The 11,026-nt window shown below is 32.5% G+C and overlaps 2 long non-coding RNA genes across 2 annotated transcripts; both read left to right on the top strand.

Moving 5' to 3' along the window:
- The first annotated feature begins 389 nt into the window (after positions 1-389).
- On the top strand, positions 390-3,831 carry LOC138313122 (uncharacterized). The gene is made up of 5 exons (XR_011207142.1): positions 390-463; positions 699-748; positions 1,165-1,242; positions 1,840-1,899; positions 3,798-3,831. It is a non-coding gene; the product is annotated as an uncharacterized lncRNA (long non-coding RNA).
- A 4,590-nt stretch (positions 3,832-8,421) lies between these two features.
- Positions 8,422-9,276, top strand: LOC138313124 (uncharacterized). Its single transcript, XR_011207143.1, has 2 exons — positions 8,422-8,575; positions 8,822-9,276. It is a non-coding gene; the product is annotated as an uncharacterized lncRNA (long non-coding RNA).
- The last annotated feature ends 1,750 nt before the right edge of the window (positions 9,277-11,026 follow it).

Raw genomic sequence — 11,026 nt, 5'->3', positions numbered from 1 at the left:
TTTCGGGATGAAATTAATTAATTCTTTATATTTTTAACTTAAAGTAAAATTAGAAGCTCAAACTTTTCAATGGTGGTAATGGTGTAAAGTAAGTAACTTTTGTAACTGAAGAAAAATACTAAATCGTTTGCTTATGTTTTTGATAGTGAAAAATACCATTTGTCAGCGGTGAAACATCTTTAAAATATAAAGAAGCAAGCATGGTTACTACGACATGAAATGTAAACGTGTTAAATCTTAAGCTTACAACGTCATCGTTGTAAAACACGTGGTAATGTAAAAAGTGCGCCTTCAAGTGCAAAAAGCCTGGCTACAATAAATTCATTTCTGTCACGTGAATGCGTCGCTATAGGTACAATGAACACAACTTTCGTCATAAACCCTATAAAACGTCCCTTACCAACCTCCAGCACAGAGCGCAGGAACCATTTGTACGGCAACATACAACCGCTCCAAGAAAGAGGTAAGTCTACCAACATTTTTACACTTTGAAAAAGAGTTAAAAAAAAGTAAAGTACACAACATTGCGCCTTATTAAATAGCTTTGATTTTTCATATGCGTGAAACATAAGAGAAGACGAACGCAGTTTTCTTTGGCTAAAATTCATTAAGATTTTTTTGCAAAGTGGGTTGTAAATAAAGCATTAACGATGGCTACTCAATTGATACAATAATGTTTATTTAAATTTCTTTATCAGAATGAAGATTATCCCTTCGATTTTGTTGATGGTTTTAGCCTATGGGCATGGTACGTGTAATTTGCATAATCATTATAAAACAAAAAAATAATTCGTGTTATGTATGAAGTGCATTGCATGATTTTCACACACTGTACAATTTGTTTGATTATATAACATTAAACCAATTATTTTCGTGCGGTTCTATAATTATTAAAATCTATGAAAATATTTCTATTTGATTTTTTTTGGTTTAATGCTTACATATTCAAGTCATAAAAAAAATGGCAACTAATACAACTTTCATAAAATTGATTACTCTTTGATTATATCAGGAAGTTGCGCTCATATCAACCTTCTGCATTGTAACATATGCCGGAAATGAAAATGAATAGCTTCTGGAGGTTTTTCTATGATTGGAATGACTCGTATATTGTTTATATTTGACATATTTAAAGATAACTCTCTTCCATCAAACTGTTCATAGTCAATGGATACATCTGCATAGACGACGGTGACTGCAAGGACGGAAAAAAGTGTCAACCCGGATGTATCACAGGCACAGGTAGGATTATCTTATACCCAGTATCTTGAAACAATAACGTACATATTTGGTCAGTGCAGATATTATTAACAAATACTTGCAAGTGGCGTAGGAAGGTTATAAATATCATGTGAGGGGCGGGGGTAGGGGGGGGGGGGGGGGGGAATCATTGTACAAATTAAAAGTTTGGAGAAAATCCAGTATTTTTTTGAAATAGCAAATCCCTTGATGGATATTTTTTCTTCATTTGGAATCTTAGAAAAGATGTACTAAAAAAAATTTCTGTGGTGTGGCCGGTAATTGATTTCATAATTTCAAATTCAATATTCTCAGTCTAAAACGTTATTTTATCTGATGGCATTAAAATTAGGATGTCAAACAAAGTTTTCCTGGTCAGCATCGATATTATCACGCAGTCGCTCTCTTTTTCTCCGTAAATATTTTAGTGGTGATAGAGTTTGAAATAGCATAATTATGTATTTTAATCGTTTCACGATATAGGTTCGCCTTTATTTTTATGATGAGCTGTGACCTACTTGCTAAAGACAAATTTATATACATGTTTATTTTGATACTTTATATCATAAAAATCAAACAGAATTATTATGTTATGTACAGCCGGAACTTGCGCTCCTGTTTGCTCAGATTCGGCGAAAGATTGTGGCTGGTCATGCAAAGGTAAAGCAAAGGTGGACGAGTTTATGTTTTTCCAAACAATTGTTTTTTCCCTTATTGTGCAAAGGTGTATCAAGAAAAGATAAATAGTAGATGATATTGCTTAATAAAAGGCAATAACCAGATAATGCTAATATGTGTCCCTTTTACATGATTTTGCTTTTTAGATTCGATATTAAGTATCAACACGAAACGAAAAACGAAATTTCGGTTAGAAATAAATGCATGGTGTGTTTTACATACAAATTCACTTAGAAATATTTTTTCGTCATTTTGCTTCAAACCAACGAATTCATTTGATTGGTCTACACAGCTCGGTGGACAAGACAGTGTTGATCAGCAGATCAATAAGAATTCATTACAAACTTTTTTGAAAACAAATGAATTTGCCCAGCGTGGTATTTCGAGTAGGACGGACTCTCTGTCTGCGATTTTTTTGATGAATGAATACTAGCGTAATCAACGATCCTGGTTTGAAATTCTTTAGCAAAATATTATATTGTTTCACGAACGACATTTTATCATATGAACCCGTCCAATGTTGAACAAGCATTTACTTGCAATGAAAAGTAATGTGTTTCGTTGTATTGCTTTCGATGTGTTGATACATACAGCCATCCTATCTCATATATATAAACTTATGCATGTATATATAAATTTTTGCCTGAAAAACCCATAAATCGGTGAAAATGCGGTCCCGCAAGAAATCGTCGTTTTTTTCTGACATATATTATATAAATAATAATAGATAGATAGATCAATGATAGCCGACTTTTATTCTTCAGTATATATGTATTTCAGGAGGTCAAACTGTTAACTGTATGACGTTTTTTTTTCTATTGACAAATGGTTTTCACGCTTCTTGAAACAGATTCGTTATAACATTATCTTTGAAATATTTATTAACAAATTGTTTCTTGTGTTCACTGATTAAAAACAAAGTTCCAATCAGTATATCGCTGCGTTGTGTGGGTCATCAAATGGATAGAAATATATATACCATTTAGGCATGATGTGTTTTGCTAAATATCATGTGGTGTCGTTGTAAAATTGACGAGAGATTTTTCTTCTGATACTTTTAATAGCATGAAAACCCCCACATTTGTTAATAAAGAAGTACGCAGAAATATATATGGCTTCCTGATTAACAGATCTTATGAACATGCAATTTGATATAATATCAACTGTTTAAATTAGTAATACATATCAAGCATAATCAAGTTACTCAAAAGTGTGTATGCATCATGGCTAATATTAGGTATTACTTCTGAAACGTAAATTATTGTGTATCTTATTATTTGCGGCAAAATATGCGAAAAATGTACATTTCATGAAAAAAAATCCGGAACATATTTTGTTCATTAAATAATCATTTCATTTTTTACTAGTTGAGTTAATAAGGTGTATCATTAGATGTTTTTCAAATTGCTTATATTTCAATGGTTGGAAAAAACCTCTATTATACCGGTATGTTATAATGTTTTAACTCACAAGAGAGGTAGTACATTCAGCGAGATAAGAGCCAAGAAACTAATGTACATGCATTAATAACTGGGGCCGCAATGGTTAAGCTGTCCCCATATATTACATGTACTACAAGCCCCCCACCTCTGACTCGCGTTCGCGAGTTTGAATCCAATGTGGCGTAGTTGCTTAGTACTGACCGCTGGCCGGTGTTTTTTTTTTACCGGTACTGTGGTTTTCCTCTACCATCAAATCTGGCACGTCTTTACATGGCCCGACTGTTAATAGGACGTAAAACTAAAACAAAAACAAAGATTTTGAATAACTGTTAAAAGTTAATCGTTGTGAATAAATTCCATACAACCTCTTATTGTGCAAACTATATGTGCAACCTTCAAAAATTATTTTGCACCTGTTTTTGTTTTTGGAAGAAACAGATTCTACAGACAATATTCAAGCTATTGCAGGTGAGTACGGCGATTTCTAAAACAAAATACGTTTGTGTTATTCCACTTTCAGGCCATTGTTTTCAATGTTCTTGGTGCTGGAGACATACAATGTATATCGATATTCCCCTCTTTGAATATGAACCTTCCGGATTTTTGATTGGTCGAAATTTTAAACTTTGATTCGAACTACGTTTTTTCTCATGCAAATTATGAACGTCATAAATAATCGGATGTCATCGGAAACATATATACTTTATAATGAGTGTATTTTAATGTGATATATTATGCTATACTAGAAAATTTCATAACAAACTTTTGATTTTCAAAAGTTTTCAAATTGCCAAATTGATAAAATTTATAGGCAGGTGAATTAATAAGGCAAACTGAGTTCGTAATTTTTGTCAAATTTTCAATGAAATGTACATTGATTGAAATGCACATCCAAGGTGATTCAGCAACATGTAATAATGATTGTGATGAATGTGGAAAAATCGTATCCAGAATCTCAGCCTTACCAGGAGTCTGTAAACCAGAATGGTGTCACTGTTATGTACATTTTTGACGTATGTACTAAAATAATTGTATCAACGTGTCATACATGAATGTAGATAAGATGTATTCACACATACATTTTACTTAGTATAGTACATAGTTGGACACTAACATACACCTGCATACGCACTCACCCACAACACCTCAGACATTAAGGTGTACGCTTTGGTTAAAGTCAAATACCTATACGGCTCGTAACATTCATATAGGATCTTACATGAGTGTAGCATTCATATTATATTTTAAGAAACGAGTCTAAGAAGTTCACTAGATTCAAAGAAATCTCATATAAATTAACACATTCGGAGGGACAGCAATTAGAATCCTTTATGGAAACCTATCACATTCTTACAAAGTTCACAGAGGCCGTCCATATTGTCCCCGCAATCATCGGAAGTCCTTTACGTCCACGACATTTTTTTCCTCACGTTTAAATTAATTGTCTTCTTGTCTGGAGTCACAAGGAATTTCACAGCCAATAAAAAATCGCACCAGATTCATATTACACTAGTGACCATACGCAGAAAATTTTACACTGTGGCTAAAGTAACTGGAAATCAGTGCTGATTAAATGTAGATAAAGAGGTATATATTACAAAACAAAGCAATGGTAATACTCTGCATATGGTTACGTGCTAAAGTACAAAGCCTGTCATTTTAGCTAACTGCCGGACAGTGTTACCTTGCATTTTTTTCAATGATTTGCCGAATTAGTTTCAATGTTATGCTTTTGTTTGTAGTTTGCTGCAGGGCGACCTGTGGAGGGCAGCATTTTTTTAAGCTGCTGTTGTCCCGACTTAAATCGAGAACAACCCACCTACAAATAGTTCATATAATGAACATTTGACCCCTTCCCATATATATCACAGCACCTCACGATTGTAATATCCACTCGGCTTTTAGCCAAGTAGAGACCTAACTTTGATTATAGGCCCTAAATTCAATTTACGTTTTCAACTCTCTTGCCAATCATATTTGTATAGAGTGTAAGCTAGGTGCGCCTACAAAACAAAGTACACAGCATCAAGGTCAGTGTAATTGTGAAACGAGATATTTACCTATATCACGCTTCAGATATCACGCTACTATCGCCACGAGGTAGTTTTAAGCCCATTTAGCACGATTTCCACGAGATATTGCGCAAGTAACATTAATTTCCGAACATCCCTCTATAAAGTGTAAATATCTTATCTATTCCAATAATTTGAGTTATGTCAAAGATAATTTTGAACGTATTTAGGTGCAAAAAGAAACAAAAATATATAATTGTGTAGAATAAATTAAATAGCTGATTAAAAAGGGACAATTTAGACTAAACATGCTTTGAAATTAAGAGTCAAGAATAAGAATGTTATAAAGAAAGAGGAAGTGTTTGATATCGCGTTTTTAGCACGCAAACGTCCACTTTAGTCAGCTAGTGAAAATCTAAAAATGGTCCTACACATGGTTGGTTGTTATTTAAGCATTGGTTGTCATATTTTTAACATGCAGTGATGTGTAACATATATTTGGTGTTCTAGCATTGACAATGGTGCGCGTGTGTATGTTACACACCAATGCATGGCAAAAATATGACAAACAATGCTTATATATTACAAATTATATAGTTATTCCTAAGAGAAAAAGTTGTTGAAAAATGAAGTATGAAAATAAAGTTATACATTTGTATAGTAAAAAATCCATTTGATGGAACAGCCAAAGATTTGACCGGAAAGAGTCGAGTTCTTGTAACTTTCGGTGCGTTGCCAAGGACAACCGACTAAAACAATAACAGTATAGATGAAATAGTCCCCATCGATAAAACGGGATATACAACGATAAGTCCAACATTTCAATCTATTTCAAATATTTTTCATAAGAATATATTTCCATATTGATCTATTTATCAATGTAAATACAAGTGTGTCAAAGGAACCCACATTCGGTAACTGTTGAAGCATATTTGTTTATTTCATTAAGTAGATATGCCATATAACCACTTACTGTGATTTCAACCAGGCGTTTTATATTTGTTCTTCCAGCATGCGATTCAGATTGTGGTGCATTTAAAAATATGCGTTGAGGACATATTCAAGGTAAGAGGTTAATACTATGGTAAATGCTAGCGTATATAAATATGTGAGAAACATTATTTCGATAACCCATCATGCAATCTTTGAAAATTAATTCATATTTATTGAGCTTAACTCTCAATAATACTAAACATAAAGATCCTTCATACTGACATGTGTGTAAATTGCTTTCGGGAACCAAATAACTTTAACTTTTGTTTTATTTTAAAAAAAATCCAAACCAAATATATTCTACTACGTTTTTTCGAGAATTAATACGAAATTATTGTACTGGTATTTAAGAAATAGTTGTCTATGTTATTTTATATTGTCCGAAGTGCTATAGTTGTGGTATTGATAACGGCGTGTAAAAACCGATCTTTAATGGTGTTCCTCATTAATCGGGTCCATTTCAAAAGTCGCGATTTTAGTATCAAACTCCTGACATTGTTGGTGCGTTAATTTTTGATCGAGTGTTGCCGATGGGTTTTTTTCACAGGGAAACTCCACTATCCCAGCCAAAACTGCTTATAGTTGATTTGAAACACAACATAAGCCATGGGTCTAGGAGGGTCCGACGTTGCACCGCCCAATCAACCTCCAAAAATATTTTTCTGAACACCGTTTGTGACTCACCTGATCACAAAATCCATAATGCTAACATTGCTTAAGTTTGGATGAACTTCTGGGTTATGCAACGTCGCATGAAATATATGCCGCCATTTCGAATTTCACTTTAAAGTGAAAAATTGTCATAACATTGACTTTTTTCAATTGAAGTAGACAAATGAGGTATCATGATGACAACAAAAACATATCAGGACCAAATAAATCAATATATGCAGGGATTTGTACGAAGGAAATAAAAAGATGTTAACCTCGAAAAAGTTCATTTAAGCACATTTTTTTCATATTTGGCTTGACGCAGCAAAAATGTTTCTTAACAGTAAACTATTATTTCTAATCAGTATTTTGATTTCTTAATCAATCAGTTCAAACAATAATAACAAAATAGCCCAATGTTTACAATGCTTAAGTTGGGGATGAAACTTCCGGAAGAGTTCAGAAAAAAATATTGGTTCGCCAGGTTTGGAGGGGGATGTGCATGTCGGACCCTCCTAGCCCATTGTCTAAACAGCCAAATGAAGCTGAGCTAGATTATTTCGCCTGTGGTGCATGGCTATTCAGTGCTTCAGTCCATAAAGAATATAGTGTCACGGATTTTTTTTCGGGATGCAATTAATTAATTTTTCATATTTTTTACTTGAGGTAAAATTAGAAGCTCAAACTTTTCAATGGTGGTAATGGTGTGTAAAGTACGCAACTTTTGTAACTGAAGAAAAAATATACTGAATCGTCTGCTGCTGTTTTTGATAGTGAAAAAATTACCATTTTTTCAGCGGTGTAGCATCTTTAATAATTCAATGTCGTATGTTTCTTGTCAGATTTCAATGCATTTAATTTTTCTCTGGAAAAAAAAGTTTTATTGTAAACAAAAACATTCTGACCCTATTTAAGAATAATACTGAATTGGTTGAAAGAGGTGTCTTTGTATAATCGTGATCAATTAACAAATTATATAGAGAAGCATTTTTTTTATTACTATTACTTACTGGATTCACTTCATATGTTTGTTTTTAAAGCAAAAATAATAAAACAATTCATAGATTGTGAATTTGACCACTGAAAACTATGATTGTTCCAGACATTATTGATAAAATGTCACATAATTAGAATCTGATACTAAAAACCTTACCTAGTCGTGAATATACGTGCATCCTATGTTGTTTGCGTCCATACCTAACAGAAAAAATGCTCCCAAAGTCTACGAATCAAGCATTGCCTTTTTATGAATCGGAACATAAAAGTTGACAATACAAGTTAAAAACATTTGTACTGAGATAAAAAATATCGTTCTATAAAATGAAAACCTGTTTAGCAAAGACTGCTTCATTTATATACCCATATATACCAAACAGAGGTGTCCTAAAAGAAAAAATGTCTACCAGCTTCCTTAGAAACGATATACAGGTTATCTACAAACCATTTAAAAGTTGTTGTTTTTTTTTATTTTTTTTTATGTCAACACGAATGTTTTCAAACATTGACAGCTTTCATGATTTATTACAGAACCTGAAACTACAACGGCTGCGGCACCTGGTGGTTTGTATTTTTTTACATATTCATGATATTTATAGTTTATTCTAGATTAGCATCTTTGAAATCTGAATGATTTTTTCTGTCTCTTTTCAATAGTTTCAATACTGTTGTATTAAAATAACTGACACATGTGTAAAGTACCTTTTTTTATTAAACTTAAGATACATATTTTTTAATAAGGTTGCCCCTGCCGATGAATAAAAATCTATTAACTAACCTTGAAATAAATACATTATGATATACTTTCAGGAAATGGATCAAAAAAGATTGAATTGTTTTCACCACTTGTGCTTCTCGGGACTGTAGCCATGATATGTTTCAGCCTCTGATAGAAATGCCTATGGACAATGAACTTTGACATCCGGAAAAATATCGTGAATTGTAACGAAACTAATGATGGATGTCATTTTGTTGTATTATGCAAGCATTGATTCACTTTATCGTGAGGAGCTGCATCTACTTGTGTGAAGTATTATATTTATTGCTTTTTAGTATTACCAGATACATTACAATTGATAGATGACTAAACTACTTTAGTATGTTTTACCCGGCAATGCAGGCGTTGAATCACATTCAATGTGAGGAGCTGCACTGGTAAAATAAATGAGTGTCTATGACATAATTTATTATTTTAATGTTCAATGATTCATCAATGTTTATAATTATTGTTATTGAAAGTAAAAGGTTTAAATTGAAAAAAAAAAGCGTTTTGATTGACTTTTAGAAATATAACAAATATCGTTAAAAGGGAAGCAACTCAAATATTTGGATCAATGCTATAAAGGGAACAACCATCTAAATGAAAAATAGGCTTTGGATATGGCCCTCATGAATAGATGATTGAGTCCAGGATAGAAGTTTGACTCAACCTCTCATGATTGGCTGGTTAATTGGGAATTTCAAAAGTGAAATGTTTTCTGACAGTCTGACAGGTAACTATTCCTACGCAACAATCCAGATAGTCAGATGGTCTCTATGAAAGCAGAGCAAGTAACACTGACACTCCAATAGAGAAAATGCCTTTGCTGTCAAACACAAAACTCCATACTTATTTCCCACTAGGAAATTACCACTACCTGGAATTTGCGTTTGAACATTTAATATTGGCTCTCATGATGTTTGATATTATATAGATTTAAATGTTTGATATAATTCACCTGGAAAAACCGTTGTGCAATTTTAACTTATTTCAACGAATTGTTATGGGATGATGTGTAAATGGATCGAATAGCAGAAAGGGTTTTATATATTGTTGGTATTTGTTGTTGAATTTTTGACAGAATACTATGAAAAGCTAAGTATGTGTGACATGTTGACAAGACATCTTTACAAATACAAAGTATTGGGCGGTAACTTATCATGACATCAAAAGAAGAAAATACAATATATATATACAGTAAACAACAACAAACTGACACTCGAATAACAGCAACAATCTAAAATTTAAAAAAATGGAATTACAGTTTTGGAGTTAGATAATAAAATTTGGTAAAAACCTAATATTTTCTTTTACCACTTCATCTTCGTGCATTGAAATGAAAAAATACGTTATATTATAATTGCATTATCGTGTAAATATTTATAAGATAAATAAAGAGTAACTTGTCCATAAATGAAAGCAATTCAAATGGTCATATTACATGGCTAGATAATAATGATAATGTTTATAGGTAAACATTGATCTTCCTCAACAACGCCGTTTCTATGAATAATCATTACTCTATTGTTCAAATGTGAAACTGCAACTGTGACATTATTCTATGAACACAGTTTTGATTAAATAACAAGTTGACAATTTTCATGACTACAGAACGTTCAACAGAACTCTGCCCAAGTTACTTGTTAGGAAATCATATCATTCATTTAACATAAGGCCCCAAAAGAATCCTGCAATTATCGTTGATGAATCTTTTCTCCTTTGATTTTTTTTATTTAAAATATGCGGACTTTACACACAATCACATAACTTCTTTTTCAGATTTTAAGGAGCATGCATTTTGTATTTTCTGCTTTTCCAGCACAAAACTAAAAAAGTTATACAAGTGAAATGCCTTTTCAGTCTCATTGTTTTCAGTTATTTCCAAAATGGAGTATCCACAGCAATGGTTAATAAGAAACCACCCATTTTTTAAGATCCCGGAGTTTCTTGAAATATGGAAATATAAATATCAAAGAAGTCATCAGATTTTATAAAACGACGCATAATGCAACTTCAAGTAAGTCACTGATAAAAAGTTGTTCCATGAACTTCAGAGATCATGATGGTGACATGTACGTGGTGAGTGCATACTCTGTGATTATATTCTAATTTCGATAACCTTGATACGAGGGTTCTTCGCGTGAAAGCTGAAATCTTAATGATTAGGCCATGTTTGATAGATATTTATTCAAGGCAATGGCTTTCGTTCTTCTTTTGTCTTATGAATATTTATAGTTTCGCTACAAACGATTCAA

The sequence above is a fragment of the Argopecten irradians genome, unplaced genomic scaffold (genome assembly GCF_041381155.1).
Source record: "Argopecten irradians isolate NY unplaced genomic scaffold, Ai_NY scaffold_0605, whole genome shotgun sequence".
Classification (NCBI taxonomy): Eukaryota; Metazoa; Mollusca; class Bivalvia; order Pectinida; family Pectinidae; genus Argopecten; species Argopecten irradians.
The sequence above is the reverse complement of the archived record's forward strand: the minus strand, read 5'-3'. Positions and strand labels throughout refer to the sequence as shown.